At 35.8% G+C, this 21,045-nt stretch overlaps 1 protein-coding gene across 1 annotated transcript in view; it reads left to right on the forward strand.

Annotated features, from left to right (window-relative positions):
• Window positions 1-21,045, forward strand: part of LOC148952876 (uncharacterized) — a 182,181-nt gene that overhangs the window by 15,566 nt on the left and 145,570 nt on the right. The window lies entirely within an intron of this gene.

Below are 21,045 nucleotides of genomic sequence, written 5' to 3' on the forward strand. Positions count from 1 at the left end.
AAACATAGGGGCAAAAATACCTGAAACTTAAAGGAGAGAAGGGAGAAGAATAAGGGAGAGGTAAACGCAACAAGGATACATTTATTCCCCTTTTATCCTAGGGAGGGGGGGGTCTTTTGAAAGAATTTCAATTAAGGCTCCCCACCCTCTAGTTTCATGTCTGTAAGTATTGGCCCAAACTCGGAAAAAAAAATGAAAGGAATACAAAAAATAAACGAAAAATATGAAAACAAAACATCGAAGTCTTGGTGATTCAGAAGGGACGTTTGCCCGAGCCCTCTAATCTTTTCCATAGACCGCTTCTAGCAGTTTTTGTAGTGGGGTTGCATAAACATGAGCTCTTATCCCCCTCCCTCTTTGCCTCCAATCCTGGCTCCTGTGTCTGTATTTGTTTCTATGCTATACATTCTGCCATCTCTCGGAAGATCTCTGATCTTCGATGTATTCAGCGAATTAGTGAGCACTGGCTCAGGAAGGTGGAGGCACCTCAGCCTTACCCCAGCAATTGTGAAAAGGATACAAATCATAATTATGCAGCATAATTGTCATAAACAAACTTATTCCGGAGTTGACGCCCAACACCACCCTTATTTTATAATCTTCTAAAATAGAATTTTGGCCTTGTCATTGATAGCACGTAGCCCCTCAGGTAACTTACAAGTTTGGAAGCACCCTCCTGTGATGAGATGCTCCGTTAAAGATACTTCTAAATTGTTTTACTTCCACTTACCCCGCTGATTTGGGGACTGTGGTTATTGTTTTACATTACACAAGCTCAAACTTTGGTCAAAATGTAATGAGATACAGGTGATTAATCACCAACAATTTTTCAAACGGCGGGAGCAACAGATTTGAATAAAAGGTTAATGAAGGTGTTAATTGTCCAATGGACAATAGACATGCCGACAGCGGTTTTTTGACACGAAAGAATTGATTTAGGTTCTCGTTAAGCATGTAACTTAGAGCCTGTATTGATTAAATAAAAAAAACAAGTTTTTTTTAAAATGAAAGTAAGGAACGACGTTAAAACTTAAAACGAAAAGAAATTATTCAGTATATGAAAGGGGCTGTCCCCTCCTCAACGCCTCGCTCTTTACGCTAAAGTTTTTTATTGTTTAAAAAAATAGAGTTGTGAGAAAGTCAAACTTTAGCGTAAAGAGCGAGGCGTTGAGGAGGGGACATCCCCTTTCATATACGGAATAATTGCTGTTCGTTTTAAGTTTTAATGTCGCTCCTTACCTTCAGTTAAAAAAACTTGTTTTTTTTATTTAATTTTTGAACGTTTTTAAATTAATGCAGGTTTGGATTTTAGCTCACCGTACATGAATAATTAAAACAAAATTTGCATATTAATTTTACTTTTATTTGGTTAAACGGCTTTCTCGAAATTTGTTTAATTTTATTTGCGAACGTTTTTATTAATAATAAATATACGTAACTTACGTAACGAACTTCTATATTCATATATTTTTAATACGTATATTTTGGGGGTTCGCCCCCTATTGAATACCTTGCTCTTTAAGCTAAAGTTCGAATTCTGTTCCAATTCTTAAAAAATTACCGCTTAATCACAAAGGCCGTTAATTAGAATAAATAGCTCTTATGAAAGTACTAAAAAATCTTTGGCTTCAAGAGCGAGATATTGACTAGCGGATGAACCCAATCATATATATAGTACTTTCTGTTTGTTTTAAGTTTCGATGTTGCTCCTTTCAGTTGAAAAACTTGTTTTTTTTATATTTAATTTCTGATCTTTTTTGAAATAATGCTGGGAAATCCGGGGTCCCCTTCATTGCAATGTCCCTTCCCCCATGAAAAATTCCTTCATGGAAAGATCCTCCCTCCCCGACCCCTCCCCCCACTACCAGAAAAAATCCCCCCTGAAAACGTCTGCATACTCCCCAATAACCAATACTATATGTTAACATTGGGTAAAGTTCATAACTTTCAGCCCTCCCCCCGGTGACTTCGAGGGATTAAGTCATCCTAAAAGACATACTTATCATATTTTCGAACATGCTGAACAAAATAGCTATCTCTAAATTTTGATCGGGGTGACTTTGGAAAAAATGAGCGTGAGAGGGGGCCTAGTTGCCCTCTATTTTTTTTTGTAACTTAAAAAGGGCACTAGAACTTTTAATTTCCATTCCAATGAGCCCTCCCAGGATATTCTAGGACCACTGGGTCGATACGATCACTTCTGGAAAAAAAAACAAATAAACACACATCCGTGATCTTTCTTCTGGCAAAAAAAATGCAAAATTCCACATTTTTGTAGATAGGAGATTGAAACCTCTTCAGTAGGGTTCTCTAATACGCTGAATATGATGGTGTGATTTTCATTAAGGTTCTACAACTTTTAGGGGGTCTTTCCCCCTTTTTTCGAAAATCAGCCACATTTTTTCAGGCGCGTAACTTTTGATGGGTAAGACTAAAATTGATGAAACTTATATATTTGAAATAAACATTAAAATCTTATTCTTTTGATGTATCTATTGGTATCAAAATACCGTTTTTTAGAGGTTCGGTTACCATTGAGCCGGGTCGCTCCTTACTTACAGTTCGTTACCACGAACCGTTTGATTAATCCTTTTTTTTAAAATTGGTTTTCTGTGGAGTTTTGACTGAAAGCAAGGAAACAAATTTGCTTGTAAAAAACTAAAGTTAAATTATATCATAAGAAATAAATAGATCTTTACCATATCTTAATCATTTATCATTTTGTATATTTTCTTGAGCTTTTTTTGTTATTATTTAAATTTGATTTTCCCCCTCTCCTCAACATGCAGCCATAGTGGTCAAACAGTTTATGGTAATTAATTGTAAGTAAAGAGTGACTTTGATCAATAGTAACCAAAACTCTAAAAAATGAAATTTTGATAATAGATACATCAAATGAATCAGCTTATTTTGCTGGTTCCAAATGTATAGAATTCATCAAGTTTAGTGTTACCCATCAAAATTTAAGAGCCAGAGAAAGTTTTCCTGATTTTAGGAAAAAGGGGAAAACACCCCTTAAAAGTCAAGGAATCTTAATTAAATTTGCACTATCATATACAGCGCATTAGATAACCCTACTGTAGAAGTTTCAAACTCCTATATAAAAATGTGGAATTTTTCATTTTTTTTGCAAGAAGAAAGATCACGGATGCCTGTTTATCGAGTTTTTTTCCCCCAGGAGTGATCGAATCAAAAATTAGTCCTAGAAGATCAGGAGAGGGCTCATTCAAACGGAAATTGAAAGTTCTAGTGCCCTTTTTGAGTGATCAAAGAGATTGGACGACAACTAGTCCCCTTCCATGCCTCTTTTCCAACAAAGTTCTCCGATCAAAATTTTGAGATAGCCATGTTGTTCAGCATAGTTGAAAGACTTAATAACTATGTCCTTAGGGGTAACATGACCTCCCACAGTGTTTGAGGAGAGGCCTCTTAAGTTATGAAATTTGCCCATTGTTTACACATAGTATTTGTTAATGTGGTAGTATACAGACATTTTTCAGCAGGAGGAATTGTGTTCTTGGGATGGGTTTCCATGGGGATATTTTTCGTGGGAAGGTAAATTTCTGGAGGGGAAATTTTCCAGGGGAAATTTTACACTGGAGGGATTTGACAGAATTCCTATACGAAACTCTTTTTTTTTCTTACTTTCTCTTTGTCAACTCAATTTTACATTTAGAGATGTTCTAGAGGAATTATTTGGGGGCTATTTTCCTCGTGTTTGGATTTCCGGGAAAACATTTCCACGGAAGGGGGGTTTCTGGAGTGATCAAGACAAGGGCCGTATGATTAGAATAGGAATCTTTTTTAAAAGTGCTAAAAACTTTAGTGCGAAGAGCAAGGTATTGGGAAAGGGGCAACCCCTTCATATACGGAATGATTTCTGTTCGTTTTGAATTTTAATAGTGCTCCTTACTTTCAGTTAAAAAATATGCTTTTTTTATTTAATAAATTTAAGGATTGTTCTTCAGGCTAGCAGTCTGGTTCATTTTTTTATATCTTTTTTTTTACACTGGGCAAATCTGTAAGTAGGTAAAACTTAAAAAAGAATCATACTTATTTCGTAAAAAGAAAACTTCTGTATGAAACCACAGAGTTGTGTTTCCACTATACCCCCAATTTTTCAAAATTTTGTCTATTACGCAAGTGTTTCACCTAAGAAAAATCCAAACTGAATTACCGAGCATGATCCAATATTTCGCTTTGGATTTCAAACCAAAATTTAGCTAAGAAATTCCCATAAATATACAAACGAAGATTAATATTAAAGGCTGTAATTTTTAGATCTGAAACTGACCCATTTTTTCTTTTACTCGTAATTTATTTTTGTATTTGCCCTTGTATAAAAACAGTTTGTTCCAGCCAAAAATTCTGACAAGCGAAATTATACCAATCAGAAGAACCCATAAAAAGCTGAATTACAAAAGGCTCAACAACTTAAGTTTAACCCATCATTAATTTATTCATTCGAGCTGTTAGATCTAAACAAAATTTGGCTAATACCAAGCTTAACTTAAATTTTAGGTTAGAATTCTATTGAATTTTAAATGTATTTTTTTTTATAGATAAAATAATTACATATTTAGCCCATTAAGTCCTAAAAGTATGAATCGGTTTAAAAAAAAGTGTTAATAAAAAAAAACTGAAAAAGACTAGGAAAATTTTTTGGATAAAAAGCGCAAAAAAATGTATAAAAAGTACTGTTGTAGATATTGGTTTAACTAATTAAGTATGTAACAAAAGTGAATGAAGCGCTATGCTCAAATGCGCGATCAAACAATTATTTTTGATGGCAAAGATTTTCTGTTTCAGAGCCAAGATTGGCCACGATGGAAATTTTTTGCGCTCACTTCGAGAATACACTCAGAAAATTTCTCCATTCCCCACAGTTCTTTTATTAAAATTTATAAATTACATTTTCTTTTTTTAATTTAAATATTTCAAATGTTGAAAAAAGGAGATAAGAAAAGCTTGTGGTGCTACTTTGCATGTTGAATTCAAAAGATGAATTGTTAATTTGTTTTTTAGTATGCGACCTGTAGTTTGGCAGCAAATTTTTATAATTTTCCATGTAATTATCCATGTTATTTTCCATGTAATTTCCAGCAATTTTCAAAAAATCGTTATAAACATCGTTAGTATAAATATTTATAAGAGATCAAGTTCTGTTTATGTTTGAATTCAAAATGGAAAACCCCATTTGAAAACTTTTCTAAGCATTAACATTTGTTTTATCTAAACACTAATAAGCTGAACTCTCTAAAAACAAACCTAAATTAAATTGAGGTGCAAAATGAGTGTGCGTGTAAGTCAACTGTCGGTTTAAATCAACCCTATTCAAATCAACTTCCTTAATCAACCCCCGTTTCAACTCAGCCACCATTCAACTCAACCTCTGTCTATCTCAATCCCCCTATAAAGCATCCCCATTTAAATAAACCCATTTACCGAACCCCTATTTAGCTCAACGCCCATGCAAGTTGACCCCCATCCAACTAAACCCCCTGTAAGCTTTTACCTTTGAAACATAACACCCATGCAACTTATTCTTCGTTTGTGCGTGTAACTGATTACACATTAGGGTAAGTTGATGCAAAGGGAGGTTGAGTTGAATGGGGCCGAGATAAACGGGGTCGAATAAATGAGGTTGAGTCAAATGAGGGTTGAAGTGCACGAGAATTGGATCGATTGAGTCTCCAGTTGAATGGGGTTGGGTTGCCCGGGGTCGAGTTTAACGGGAGTTGCAATACTTGGGGTTGATATGTATGAGGATTGAGCTGAACGGGGTTGGGTTGAATGGGGTTCAGTTGCATGGGAACCAAATAAAACTTCATTTGTCTGAAAACCACAATATACGAATCTAATTGAAGACTTTAGGTTGTATAGAACTGTTCTAAACGTTGTCTAATTTTTTTCTAACCCCTAACACCAATTAAAGAACTGCAAGGAATGTATATATAAAAATGTAGGCGATGGAAAAACTCTGGTCACTTATTTAAATCGAGGGGAAAAGTGCATGTAAAGCTCAATAAACCTTCTAAGGACGAAAACTGTGCGATGCAGTTGCTCACTTCTTATTTAATTTCTATATTCTTCGATACATGTCATCACTTATCTAAATAATGAAAAAAAGAACGTAATTTTTGTAAATATTTTCCACCAGATAATTAATATTATATAATGAAAAAGGATCTTCCTCGTCACCTTTTCGCATTATTTGTCATACGGAGTAAACTAATTTGACAAGTTAACCCCTCCTATCTAGCAATTATTAAGTTTCCACTTGTTGTTGTACCGACAATCTGGGAAAACAGATAAAAGAATTAACTTGCGGATTTTTTTTTTCTTTTTTTTTCTTTTTTAACGGCCCGGGAAAACTGAAAACTTTTCAATTGGCTGATTCATTTGGTTTTCTATCCCTAAAATGTAGCATGAGCGCTAAAGTTTCTCTCGAATTTGAATGTTGTTTACCCAAGCCCAGAGTTGTCAACGTTTGCGATTTATCACGAAATACTTTCTGTGGCAACCCTGCTCATGACATACTCATTTTGCGGTGGCACGAACCCAATCAGTTCTTGGTAGTTACTTGCTAAATAAGAACCAAGTCGATTTTTTATTGTCAAAATACATTGTCGGCACGTCTCATGTCCAGTGGGAAATTAACACCATCATTAACCTTTTATTCAAATCTTTTGCCCCCGCCGTTTGAAAAATTGCTTGTGCTTAATCACAAAAAACGCATTACATTTTGATGACAATGAGTCGTATCCAAAAAGATATAATTACAGTTCCTGACCTTTGTGATTGCTTGCAGTTCAGTCAGTTAAATTAGTAGAAGATAGGTGATGGTATTAATTCATTGATTACTTTATCAATATCCAGGGTATGAAAGATCGAAGCCGTTATGATCAACGTAAAGTTTGTATTTAGAAACTCCAATTTTCATAATAAGTAATTCAAAATTTTTATAAGTGAAAACATACTTGAAAACATATTCACAGAACCCACTCTTTTTACTTACATGGTCCATTTAGAGGCCCATTCACAATGAGATTTTACTCATGCCGAGCTAGCTAGCACTAATTTCAGAAATCAGTCGAAACCATCACTAGCCTAAACTAAGTGTAACTACCTTGTCAGTGGGGTAAACCGGGGGGAGGGGAGGGGAGTATGTGCTGAAACCCCTAGATTTTGGAAAATGCCTTTTTGGGTATTTTCATAAGCAATAAAATCCAATAAGTTGGCCCCCTTTCTAGTTACGAAAAATAAAACTTGTCCCCCATCCCTACTTTTCATGATTCGACAACACTGAATTGTATCTTTTTTCTTCTGGTTTTCATGTTCATATATCCTGAGGTTTCAGTCTAGGTTATTCATAAATTGAAAAAAAATGATCAGACTTGAAAATAAATAAGTAGAAAGAACCTTAAGACCTCTCCACAATAAGATTTTGATGAGACACAATGAGATTTTAAGAAAAAATCAAGCCCGTTCCGAAACGTGGTATCAACTGACGCTAATAATCAGATTTTACCGTCGCAAGGACTAATTTAACCAGGGACTTACGCAGGGGGGCCGCCGGCCCCCCCCCGAAATCTCTCGATTTTTTTCATTTTCCCATAATTTTCAGATTTTTCTCACAGAATAATGGGTTTGAAGGATTTGGCCCCACCCCCGAAACAAATTGTCCCCCCCCCCCGAAACAAATTCCTGCGTACGTGCCTGAATTTAGCCATTGTAATCCAGTAATATTGCAACTGTTCCTTGTATTTGTCTTTACCTTAGATCTCCTATAGTCCGTGTGCTTCTTGTCCACGGCCGTATCCAGGATTTTTCTTCTGGTTTATATTTTTTTATTCATCATCTATTATTATTTTGATAAACATTGAAAATCAAATTTCAACATGAAAATCAAATTTTGAGCCCAGTAGTGTGTTCCTACAGCTGCGTTCGAACCCTCGTCCCATTTTACCAAGCTGGGATCATAAGTACTGTGCTAATACAGGACATTTAATATTCATTTTTTCTTTGCAATTGTTTCTCTATCAAACAGTTCATGGTAACGAACTGTAAGTAAGGAGCGACGCGAGTAACCGAGACTCTAAGAAACAGGATTCCATTGCAACTGAACCACCGTGCGACTGAACCACCGTGCGACTGAACCACCGTGCAACTGAACACTCGTATAACTAAACTCTCGTGCAACCCAACCACCTCACTTAGATTGGGTAAAACAAAAGTTAGAATATGTACATGTTTAACCTTGTTGGAATAAATAAAAAAACAAGTTTTATAAACTGAAAGTAAGGAGCGACATTAAAACATAAAACGAACAGAAATTATTCCGTATATGAAAGGGATTGTCCCCTCCTCAACGCCTCGATCTTTACGCTTAAGTTTTTTATTGTTTTAAAAAATAAATTTGTGAGACAGAGTCAAACTTTAGCGTAAAGAGCGAGGCGTTGAGGAGGGGACAGTCCCCTTCATATACGGAATAATTCCTGTTCGTTTTGAGTTTTAATGTCGCTCCTTACTTTCAGTTTAAAAAACTTGTTTTTTTTATTTAATTTTTGAAAGTTTTTGAATAAATGCAAGTTTTGATATTGGCTCACCGTACATGAATAATTAAAACAAAATTTTCATATTAATTTACTTTTATTTAGTGAAATGGCTTTCTCGAAACTAGTTTAATTTTATTTACGAACGTTTTTATTAGTAATAAATATACGTAACTTACGAATTAACTTAGCCTACGTAACGAACTTCTATATTCATATATTTTTAGGGGTTCGCCCCCTAGTCAATACCTTGCTCTTTAACCGAAAGTCCGAATTTGGTTCTAATTCTTTAAAAATGACCGCTTAATCACAAAGGCCGTTAATTAGAATAAATAGCTCTTATGAAAGTACTAAAAAATCTTTGGCTTAAAGAGCGAGGCATTGAATACGGGGTGAACCCAATTATACATTTAATATTTTCTGTTCGTTTAAAGTTTCGATGTTGCTGCTGCTGCAGTTGAAATACTTGTTTTTTTATATTAAATTTCTGATCTTTTTTTAAATAATGCTGGGAAGTCCGGCGTCCCCTTCATAGCAATGTCCCTTCCCCCTTTAAAAATTTCTTCATGTAAATATCCTCCCCAATACTCCATGACCCCCCCCCCCCCCCCCCACTCCCAGAAAAAATCCCCCCTGAAAACTCCTCTATACTACCCAATAACAAATGCTATATGTTAACATTGGGTAAAGCTCATAACTTTCAGCCCACCCCCCGGGAACTTCGGGGTATTAAGTCATCCTAAAAGACATACTTATAATATTTTCGAACATGCTGAACAAAATGGTTATCTCAAAATTTTGATCCGATAACTTTGGGAAAAAAATGAGCGTGGGAGGGGGCCTAGTTGCCCTCCTTTTTTTTGGTCACCTAAAAAGTGCACTAGAACTTTTAATTTCCATTCCAATGAGCCCTCCCGCGATATTCTAGGACCACTGGGTCGATACGATCACCCTTGGGAAAAAAAAAATAAACACGCACCCGTGATCTTTCTTCTGGCAAAAAATGCAAAATTCCACATTTTTGTAGATGGGAGCTTGAAACCTCTACAGTAGGGTTCTCTGATACGCGGAATATGATGGTGGGATTTTCATTAAGGTTCTATAATTTTTAGGGGGTCTTTCCCCCTTTTTTTGAAAATCAGCCAAATTTTCTCAGGCACCTAGCTTTTGATGGGTAGGATTAAACTTGATGAAACTTATATATTTGAAATCAGCATTAAAATCTAATTCTTTTGATGTATTATTTGTATCAAAATAACGTTTTCTAGAGTTTCGGTTACCATTGAGCCGGGTCGCTCCTTACTTACAGTTCGTTACCACGAACTGTTTGATTGTTTGCTTTTTAAAGTCATAATATAAATGACTGTCAAGATGATTAATAAAAAAGCTCTGTTTTGTTGTCGCACAAAAACAAAGAAAATCGGACGTCACAAACTCTTACAGTCAGATTTATTTCTCCTTTTCTAGGTCTGTTACTGGGGGTTCCCTTCTCCCTGTCACTGTCAACGGGTCTAGGCATCCCCCCCTTCACCCCCCCCCCCCAAAAAAAAAATATGGTTTTCCAAATTGGAATGTTTTATTTGGGTTCTGTTATTTTTTAATTTAGCTGAGAAGTGCAAAGGAAAGTGGAAAAGAGGAATTTATGTGTATATTTATGTCTCCCCCATCCATGTAAAAATGTTCTTCTCGTGGAAAATCCCCCAGAGACTCTCCGCTCCCCCTAAGAAAACTCCCCCACGAAAAATGTCCGTATGTTTCCCAATAACAAACGCTGTTGGTAAGCCACGGACAAATTACACAACTTTAAAAGGTACTTTAACTTCTGCAATGGGGTTCTCTGATTATTTTGTAGCTAAGGAGAGAGGGAGAAACCTCAAAGGGTGCATTCTAGTGCCAAAACATATCAACTCTCATTGAACCTTCGGATAAATACCGAATTAACTCTTGGGGAGAGACTAGAGGAGGACGGAGGTAGAATTTAGTTATAATCCCCAGGCAGTTCTTCTCTTTTTTTATAAGTCGAAAGTATAAGTCGGATACCAACCAACCGCAAGGGGTATTTTTCAGGGGGGAGGTATTTTCCAGGGGGGGGGGGAGTATTTTCTGCAAGGTGGTATTTCCCGGAGGTACTTTCCACGGGAGGTGACTTTTAAAAATAGCACTAGAAATTTCAGCTTCCAATCGAACAATAAAACATGATTAACAAAAACCTCCACAGTCCGCAGGGCAAGGGTTGTAGGCTATTGCAACTTATCCATTATTAAAATTTAAGGATTTTATAGATGGGATGGTCGTAAAGACTTTGTTGGAGGCTCATTCGATTGGAAATTGGAATTTCAAGTTCCATTTGGAAGAATCAAAGGTAATCAGAGGTGAATCATCCTCTCCCTCTAAACCGCCATTTTCCCCCAAATGCCTCACATCAAAAAAAAAAAAAATTAAACAGTCTAAAGGTCAAATAACCATGTCTCTGGGGTTAACAGCCCCACCAGCAGCTCCCGCAACAAGGACTGTAAGTTAAGCTAGTTCCTCAATGTTAACACATAAGGTTTAGTATATGGAAACGATTTTTGTATGAACTATGGGGAGGGGGCTCATTCGATTGGATATCAAAAGTTCCAGTGCACTGTTTTAAGAGTTAAAAATGATCTAAGGGCTTCCGCCCACACCCTCGTTTTTCCCCAAATACATCCGATCGATAATTTTGAGTGGACCATTTTATTTAAAACAAATCAAAGGTTATATGACTATGCATCCGGCGTTCACAGCCCCTAGCCGCTGGTGCATGGGCTGTAAGTTATGCAAGTTGCCTATTGTTAGCATACAAGGTGTTTTTTTTTATCAAGAAAAGAGGGCATGTTTAATCCTATAAATAGAAAAAGCATGGAGCATTAAGGTCAAACCTTAGGGAAATGTCAAGAATAGGGCCAAACACAATCAAAAGACATTTTTTTCCTTTATTGGTTGTGAAAAGGAAATAGGCCTATCAGCAGTATTTACAATGGCTAATGTTATCAACCGTCACAACGGTCACAACGTTCGGAAAATGATAGGGAGCATCTTTAACTAAATCAAGAGGTAGGCTACTTTGTGCATCCAGCTTTACAAGACGACGTATCTGCAATGTGTCGAGAACAGCTGAGGGTATGAAGTTTAAAGTTTCTGAGTATGTTGAAGGAATATTGTGAACTTTCCCATTAGGTGGACACCTCATTTGTTCAGGTGGTAGAACAAAAACTTCTTTTTCTTCCAACGATTTATCTAGTCCAGGTGTTTGATTTTCAAAGGTAAGGAAGGCATTGACGACCACCTTTGTTTCTTTTAATTGTTCAGGTGGTGGGACATAAACTTCTTCTTTTGCCTTGGCTTGTATTTTGTCATTATGAAAGACATATCACCGAACCTTTTTTTCTTTTAATTGTTCTGGTGGTGGGACAAAAACTTCTTTTTTTTCCAACGATTTATCCCGTCCATATATTTGATTTCCAAAAGTACGGTTGGCATTGTTGACCTTATCCTTGTCAAAATCCAAAACCAAGTCATCACCGCTATCATTTTCAATTTTTTTGGTTCATTACACCTACGTATCGTATCGAAATATATACCTACGTATCGTACGTATTATGAAATACGTATCGCCGAATCTTTGTTTTTTTTAACAAAGGTATGGGGCAAGCGGCAGATTTTATATATAGCTCAGTGTCACTAGTCTAATAAACGCAGACCATTTGAGCATTTTCTTGATGTCGTGGTGATGAAATAGACCTTAAATTAGAATCGGTGCCTTTTTGAAATTAAATTTTTTTTTATTGGACCTTTAACTTTTGCCTCTGCTTGTCTTTCGTCATTATGAAAGACTTATCGCCGAACCTTTGTTTCTTTTAATTTTTGGAAACTCAACAATCTTAATTATGCTATGCATGACGTCATTTAAGAAAATACTTATGTGATGCCATAAGAAATGCTTGTATGCAGGGGTGAATCTCCAGCATTTTTACTGGAGTGGCAAGAGGGGTCCATATCTGTATAGTCAAAGGGAATGGGATGTATAATATTTTTTATCCACATTATTGGGGGGGGGGACAACTTCCCCTCCCCCTTGCCACCCCCAAACGACGCCCCTGCTTGTATGATGTAATTGCATTACACATGACGTCATTTAAAAAAAAACCAAATTAAGCTTTTAACGAATTTTCTCAGACTTCTGACCTATCTAGATCGTTTATTTTTTATTCGAGAATATCCCAAGATACTAATTTTCCCGAAAGAATATGAAGGTTTTCGTACAAACATACATACATACACAAATACATATATACACAATTATTACTCACATATGCAGATAGTATATATATAATTTATTATATATAATAGCCTAAAAGGGTTTTTGTCTAATCAAATTCTTATATCGTTAAATCCTAGGACTAGTAGACATGTAAAGCGAGAAAAAAAAAATCGGTTTCCTCTGGACATGGGCCAAAAAAGACACAATACCTTTTTTTCCTTCTAAAACCCCTAAAACTTGCTGCTGTAAGATCCTGGCGAAAAAAACACTATAGCAAAAAAAGTTTGAAAATACAAGCCCCTAAAAACTGCCAAAATATATTTTTCTATTAGCTTCAATTTTGAATTTGAAAGTTCTTCGAATAAGAAGGTCCCAATTCAGAGAAACTATTTGGAAAAATTTGATTGTCTGAAAATGGCTCCCTGGAAGGGGTCAACGGTTTGAAATTTTGAAGTGCAAACCCCTGACCTAGTGGACCCTAATGTATAAGAAATTTTTGGCCCCCCCCCCCCTTCCCAAAAAAGGGACCTAAAAAGGGACCAATCTTTTTCATCGGTTTGGAGCTCACACCCTTGAATTCCTGGGCCAAGAGGACTCTAATTTGCAAAAATATTCAGATTGTGGGTTGTGGCTCTCTAAAGTGGGCCAGGCTTTTTCCAATTGGCCGGAAACTTATACATGAGGTTCTTCGGGCTAGTGGGAAAGAAAACAAATACTGATTTGTCTGAAAATTCGTCCCAAAAAAGGGCTAACAAACTCTTGTTTTTAGACACATAACAACTTGAAACCAACAGTATCTAAAGAAAGAAAACAAATACTGAAGGGAAAGAAAACAAATACTGATTCGTCTGAAAATTGGTCCTAAAAAAGGGCTAACAAACTCTTGTTTTTAGACACATAAAAACTTGAAACCAACAGTGTCTAAAGAAAGAAAACAAATACTGAAGGGAAAGAAAACAAATACTGATTCGTCTGAAAATTGGTCCTAAAAAAGGGCTAACAAACTCTTGTTTTTAGACACATAACAACTTGAAACCAACAGTGTCTAAATAAAGAAAACAAATACTGAAGGGAAAGAGAACAAATACTGATTCGTCTGAAAATTGGTCCTAAAAAGGGCTAACAAACTCTTGTTTTTAGACACATAAAAACTTGAAACCAACAGTGTCTAAAGAAAGAAAACAAATACTGATTCGTCTGAAAATTGGTCCTAAAAAGGGCTAACAAACTCTTGTTTTTAGACACATAAAAACTTGAAACCAACAGTGTCTAAAGAAAGAAAACAAATACTGAAGGGAAAGAAAACAAATACTGATTCGTCTGAAAATTGGTCCTAAAAAAGGGCTAACAAACTCTTGTTTTTAGACACATAAAAACTTGAAACCAACAGTGTCTAAAGAAAGAAAACAAATACTGAAGGGAAAGAAAACAAATACTGATTCGTCTGAAAATTGGTCCTAAAAAAGGGCTAACAAACTCTTGTTTTTAGACACATAAAAACTTGAAAACAACAGTCCTGGAGCCAAGTGAGCCCTAAAGCACAAGAAAACAAAACTTCAGTTTGGAAGCATCCCACCAAATATAGGGCCAAAAAATGGCCAGATGTTTTCTTCCTGATAGGCTTGAAACATTCAAAGATCGTTTGCCTCGTATAAAGTAACCATATATTTTGTTGCGAGGCTGAATGGTGCTAGGAGACCCAAAAAACGGGTAAGACAAACTGTGTTGTTCTTGAGCAGTTTGAATCTTACAGTCGCATGTCCCTGAGCCAAGGGGAACTTAATGTAGAGCAAATAGGGCGAAAAAAGAGTAAATTGGCTTTTTTTTTACGAACAAAGATTTCAAAACCTCAGATAGGATTATCCCATCGGTTTTAATGTTAAGTTTAGACGGGGCCAAGAGAACCAAACTGAAGCCGAATAAACTTTAAAATTAAGATTTTGAGCAAACCTGTGATAGCACAGTGGATTGATGCTCTGCTTGGCAAGCATCAATCCCTACTGCATCAATCCCAGGTATCAATCCCTACTGTCACGAGGTTGAGTGACAGGCTTATAACTTGTCCCTGTAAAATAATGACCTCTAACTGGAATGTCGATTCGACGACCTATGTGTCAGAAATAGCTCTGGAGGATCTTCGTCCTTTTTTCTGATACATTTTGATACAAAATCGTAAGAACTTGCTACTGTAGTAAGCTCTTATCATTCATCAATTTTGTAGGACAAGGAAGGAATCAGTCGTTTTAAAATAAAACGAGTGGACTTTTCCTATACCCCAGGAAAATGTATGAAGTGAGGAATAAAAGAGAATGAGGCTCTTTTTTAATAAAACAGGCCTTAAGATTTTCAGGTAATACGCTTAGATATGTAATTAGTAAGTAAAATTCTTGCATTTTACACAAAATGCTATCGGTGGAGCTCTACCCAAACTTTAATCAGAAGATTGGAGGGCTGAGTGGAAAGTTCCTCTGAAACACAGAATAATTTCTATGTGTTTTAATATTTACCGTTGGTCTTTAATTTTGTTTGAAAAACAATACTATATTTAATTACCCAAAGGATTTACTGCAAAAGATGAGTCATTCTATATTTAGCAATAGTTTGTAATAATGGGTTAATCCGCACCATGATTTTTTTTTCAAAGTAGGTCCGGATACGCAGAGTAAAAAGTAATAGCTTTTACGGCTTAAATAGAATCATGGCCAAGTCTTGTGTCTTTAAATATTTATTTTGTAATATTGAATATCATCAAAGAGTAATTACAGTGTAGTTAAGCATAATATAGTGTACTCAATGTATATAAGTCTACACTATAATATAATATAAATTTTATTTGTTTATTTACTTATGTTTTGTAATACACACACATACACACACACACATATATATATATACATATATATATATATATACATATATATATATATATATATATATATATATATATATATATATATATATATATATATATATATATATATATATATATATATATATATATATATATATATATATATATATATATATATATATAATATATATATATATATATATATATATATATATATATATATATATAACATATATATATATATATATATATATATATATATATATATATATATATATATATATATATATATATATATATATATATATATATATATATATATATATATATATATATATATATATATATATATATATATATATATATATTGCGCTTGTAGTCATTATTTTCAATTTAACTTGGAGGAGGGGGGATTCTGAGACGAAGAGTGCTGTTTTATTGCGCAGGTAGTTTTTTCCTTAGTAGATATTCCACAGGTATATTCTTTATCTTGGGAAATAGTTTTAGTCACAGAAAGCCGTTTTGTTGTTTCTTATCCCCAGTTAGTTGAAGTAAGTTAAAGTATTACATATTCTACAGACTCTTAGCATTTAACTTAATCTGAGGGTCGTGGGTTCGAGCCCCACGTTGGGCGTATTTTTCTGGCCTCCCCCAGGCCATTCAGTGTGTCCCCAGGTGGCGATAGGTGGAACGCTCTACATATATGTAGGCTACCTCCATAGGAGGCACGGGCCAAGGGAGGCCCTTGTTCCTGGAGTTCTATAATAAAATCTGGTACACCCTTAACTTGGGTCATGCATACAGGTAGAGGAGAAAGAATGCCCCTCAAGTTTACACTCAAAGGTGCCCACTGGTTTGTTCACATGTCCCATGAGTTGCAAACCTTCTGCCAGTAATGGGTTATAATGCATGGTGATGCAGAATACCATCGCGGGAGGATCCTCTATAGGAGGACAACTGTGGCAGGGCGTAAGATCCAGATCTATGGAGAACGGCCTCTGCAAAGGGCTGCCTCGACCTTTTCGGGGTACCTGCAAGACTGGGGACCTTGAGGTCAACTCTATTCCCCCTTGAGGACTGGCACCTCTCGAGGAAATTATAGCCTAGTAAACGACACAGCATTCGCACGGGTTTTTGACTAATGGACAATTCTTCTGGGCTTGGTATGTTTTGGTGGGCGTCTTTGGGCTGAAAAGCCTCTTCTTAGCTAATTTATCTATTATGGGTTGCCTCCACCTGGTAGCATAATATTTGTAGGCATGAATATATACTGAATCGGAGGTAATAGGCTTGAGACTGTCTGTGCAGGATTTCAAATCCTGTTGATGGAAGAGCATCGTCAAGTTCTGAAAACCATGTTATGACCAAGATGGGCCCAGGATTGCGCAAAACCCCCCTTCATGGTGGCTTGAAGGATTTCTTTATACATGGTTCTCAGCCAGCTAAAGTACTTTTGCGTAGATGCAAGAAGATGATTGACTTCTGTCCTGCACCTGGACCCGGAATCACTGATTCTTCCGATGTAAAAGTAGTTTCAATGATTTGAGAAGAATGACGATTGGAACTCGGAATATCACGAAATTAAAAAATGACTATCTGATTGACACTTTTACTTACGAATTCAGGTAATTTAAACTAGACTTTTTAGGGGGTTAAGTAAACTATATCTCAGGCGCAGGAAGCATTAAATTAGACGACGTATAATTTTTTTACTCTGGCAGGAAGGATAGGGCACATAGACAGGGAGTAGGACTCATAATGAATAAAAACGCTTCTAAGTCTTGTTTAGGTTGGGAAGGTATAATTAATATAATACTAATTGCTCATTTTATGACTAGAAAGTTCATGGTATCAGTTATAGTAGTATACGCCCCTGTAGAACCGACTGATGGAAATACTAGGGACTCAGATGTGTTTTACTTACATTCACAGGAACAAATAGACAGGGTCGCATTTATAAATTTGATGTGATTGCCAGAATATCTTAATGCCTAGGCTGGTAGAGGTTGCAATAGAGAGAACCCTAATCAATATCAATTTTGCGAACGAAAAGAAAGCATCAATAGACACAGACTTATGTAACTTCGTAGGTATAGTGGCCTAGATATAATCAATACGGTGTTTGGTAAATGCATTACTTGAAGGTTAGCATATCATACATTTGTCGACAATACAGCTGTCCGTAATCATTATGCTTTAGTAACGCGAAGACAGGCAGAATCAATATTAGATGCAAAGGTCGACAGAAGTGCCGCTCTTGATGTTAAATGTAAACATCACCATCGAGTGGTGTCAAGGGTTAATTTAAAGCTGAAATTTCGGAAGGGTAACTACTTCCCGGAAGTTTATGATGTTGGTAGACTCCAGGGTAAGAATTTGAGATAAAATTTCCTGGAATAATTGGATACTAAAGTAGAGAGTTTGAAACTTTACAATTTGGAAGATGGTCGTAGTAATTTAAGAAAAATAATTTGTAAATTTGCAGATAGTGTCTAAAGGAAAAAAGCTAGAATTGCAGCTGAGAATATTAGTTATGAATAATTATGTTTAATATGAAGGAGAAAGGGCTTGTGCAAGAATTATATTAGTGATAGATCGTATAAAAACAAAAGAAATGTAAAGAAAATACAGAAAATACTGAATTATGAACTAAAGAAGTATGAAGTGGAGGCCATGGATAGAATTGTCGAGGATCTGGAAGATGCAGCTCAACGGCATAGTAGTAAAGTATTGTACTGGCACGTTAACAAATTGAAAGGGAGTAGTCAATACGGAATTGTCCCAGTTAAAGATCGGAAGGGGGTCGCAATTAGTGATAAGGAAAAAACTAAAAAGTGATGGGCCGAACATTTTGAGAACTTGCTTAACCGAGAAAGAATTGCAGGAAAAAATATAGAGGAAAATGAAAAAGTTTGTGACACCTTGGATTTGAAGGAAGATTTGTTTTGTGAGGAAGAATTAGCAACAGTACTAAAAGGATTAAAAAATAATAAGGCTCCAGTTGCTGATAGGGTGGTAAATGAGTTTCTTAAATATGGTGGCTCTGAGGTTAGAAATAAGTTATTGAAGATTATGAATATTATTTTTGAAATAGATGAAGACCCTAAGGACCTTAGGAAAGCCAAAATTAAGCCATTTTATAAAAAAGGTGATAAAAGTGAGTGGTGTAATTATCAAGGTATTTGTATGGTCTCCATATATAGCAAACTACTTGGTGACATGGCACTTGAAAGGATGAGAAGAGTAATGTAGTTTCATGCTAGGCAGAGGTTACGTCCACCAAGCTTTCACTTTTAAACAAAGCCTTTACCGTTGCCTGAGTAGCTTAGTACCTTTGATCTATATTTTTATGCAAGATGAGCGAGCGCTCGATCTTGCTTATGGAAGTACATTGATAGTTGTTTTATTCTTGTATGATATATAAGAAAGATGCATTTAAGTTATTAGTGCTATACACGAGAATAACACTGCTGCTTTTAAGGTAGGAAATGATAGTAGCAGCTGGTTTTACATTAAATCTGGAGTTAAGCAGGGTTGTGTTCTATCCCCCTGTATATGGATTATTTTGATGGACTTTGTTTTAAGGAGCACAGGAAAGGCAATGGGAGACCACGGAATCAAATGGGGAGGAAAAAGTCTCCTGGACTTGGATTATGCTGATGATTTAAGCATCCTATATGAAAGTGTGAGCAAAATGAATGAAGTTTTAGAAGTTTTGAGAGCTCAGGGTGCTAGAATTGGTTTGAAAATTAATGTTAGGAAGACTAAGTTGCTAATGCTAGGAATAAGTAAAGATGGAAAGGTGACGCTGGGTAATGAAAAGATTGATCAGGGGGGCAGTTTCACTTACCTTGGTAGTATTATTAGTAAAGATGGTGTGAGCAGTGAAGATGTTAAAAATAGAATAGCCAAGGCTCAGGGTATTTTTTCACAGTTAAAAAAAGTCTGGAAGACTAGGAAGATAAGTCTGGAAACCAAGAATAGATTATTACAAGCTACAGTGAGGACAGTGCTCAAATATGGCTCTGAAGCATGGACGCTCCGAAGAGCGGATAAAGATTTTCTAGATGTTTTTCAGAGAAATTGCTTAAGGATTATTCTGGGTACCTGTCTTATTGGCCGTATATTAAACACTAGGCTATACGAAAAATGTGGTTCAACAGCGCGCCCTTGGGCTATAAGGAAAGAAAGTTTGAGGTGATTAGGGCACGTGTTGATGAAGCATGACGTAATGCCGATGATTGTTTTTTTTAGTCAATAATTTAGAGCTAATCGAAAAGCAGGTTGTCCCCGTCTGGAATGGGAGGACATCATAAGGAAGGATATATAGGAAATGGAAACTTTGTAGGCGGGTGTAAAAAGGGAGGCTTTGAATATATTGGGATGGAGGAGGAGCGTGCGTAGCTGTGTTGGCCTCAGGCGGCTTGGTGCTGCGGTGAGTTGTTAGTAGTAGTAGTAGTGTGTATATATATATATATATATATATATATATATATATATATATATATATATATATATATATATATATATATATATATATTGTGTGTGTGTGGGGTGTGTGTATATATATAATTTTGAGTTGTATTTCAATTTTGAGCGGAGGAAAGCTCTAGTACCATGCAAATTCTGAATGAAATTAAGCGTGACAGTTAAAAAAAGTTAAAAGAATGTTGTAAAACCAGTAGCTAAATACTGATGCAAATATCGAACAATCTATTACAATCTATCAGATGAGGAGAAAGGCGGGTTGACAGCTCTTACACTTGTTCTATTCTATTCATTATCATTGGTATATTCAGACAGTCGCACCTAATCGAGCCAGAACTATCAAAATTGGACATTTATCTTTTACTTTCGATCATAAATATGCTGACAAACATTCCGCACCTCAAAAGTAAAAATAAAGGCAGATTAAAGATATGCATAATGTTTGTGCGATTGCTTTAGATGGGATTCGAATTTCGCTTCACCAGCCGAATTACAAATCGTCGGTAGGGAAAAAAGGTCCATGCATGGCCAAATGGTTTTTTAAAAGAACTCAAGCTTGCTGTTTGTTTTTTTTTGTTTTTTTTTGCAACTTTGAGAAGCGTTTCTGTTGCTGATGATAAAGTATAGCCTAATAAAAATGTTTGTTCTTGACTACCTATCAAGTTTCTTAAGCAACAATTTCTCAAGCAACAATAATTTACGCGTGTAAATGATGACGTAAAGCAATATCCAAAACTCCATTAGTATTTTTTTTATTGGATTGGCAGTTATTGATCAACAGTTATTGATTTTACCGTCTCACTTCCTTCAAGCAGTATAGCGGCAGTTGGGTTCTGAGTTTTATACCATTAAGTCTCAGTTGAAAT

Source organism: Artemia sp. Qi Xiang Cuo, chromosome 4 (assembly GCF_049724085.1).
Source record: "Artemia sp. Qi Xiang Cuo chromosome 4, ASM4972408v1, whole genome shotgun sequence".
NCBI classification, from domain to species: domain Eukaryota; kingdom Metazoa; phylum Arthropoda; class Branchiopoda; order Anostraca; family Artemiidae; genus Artemia; species Artemia sp. Qi Xiang Cuo.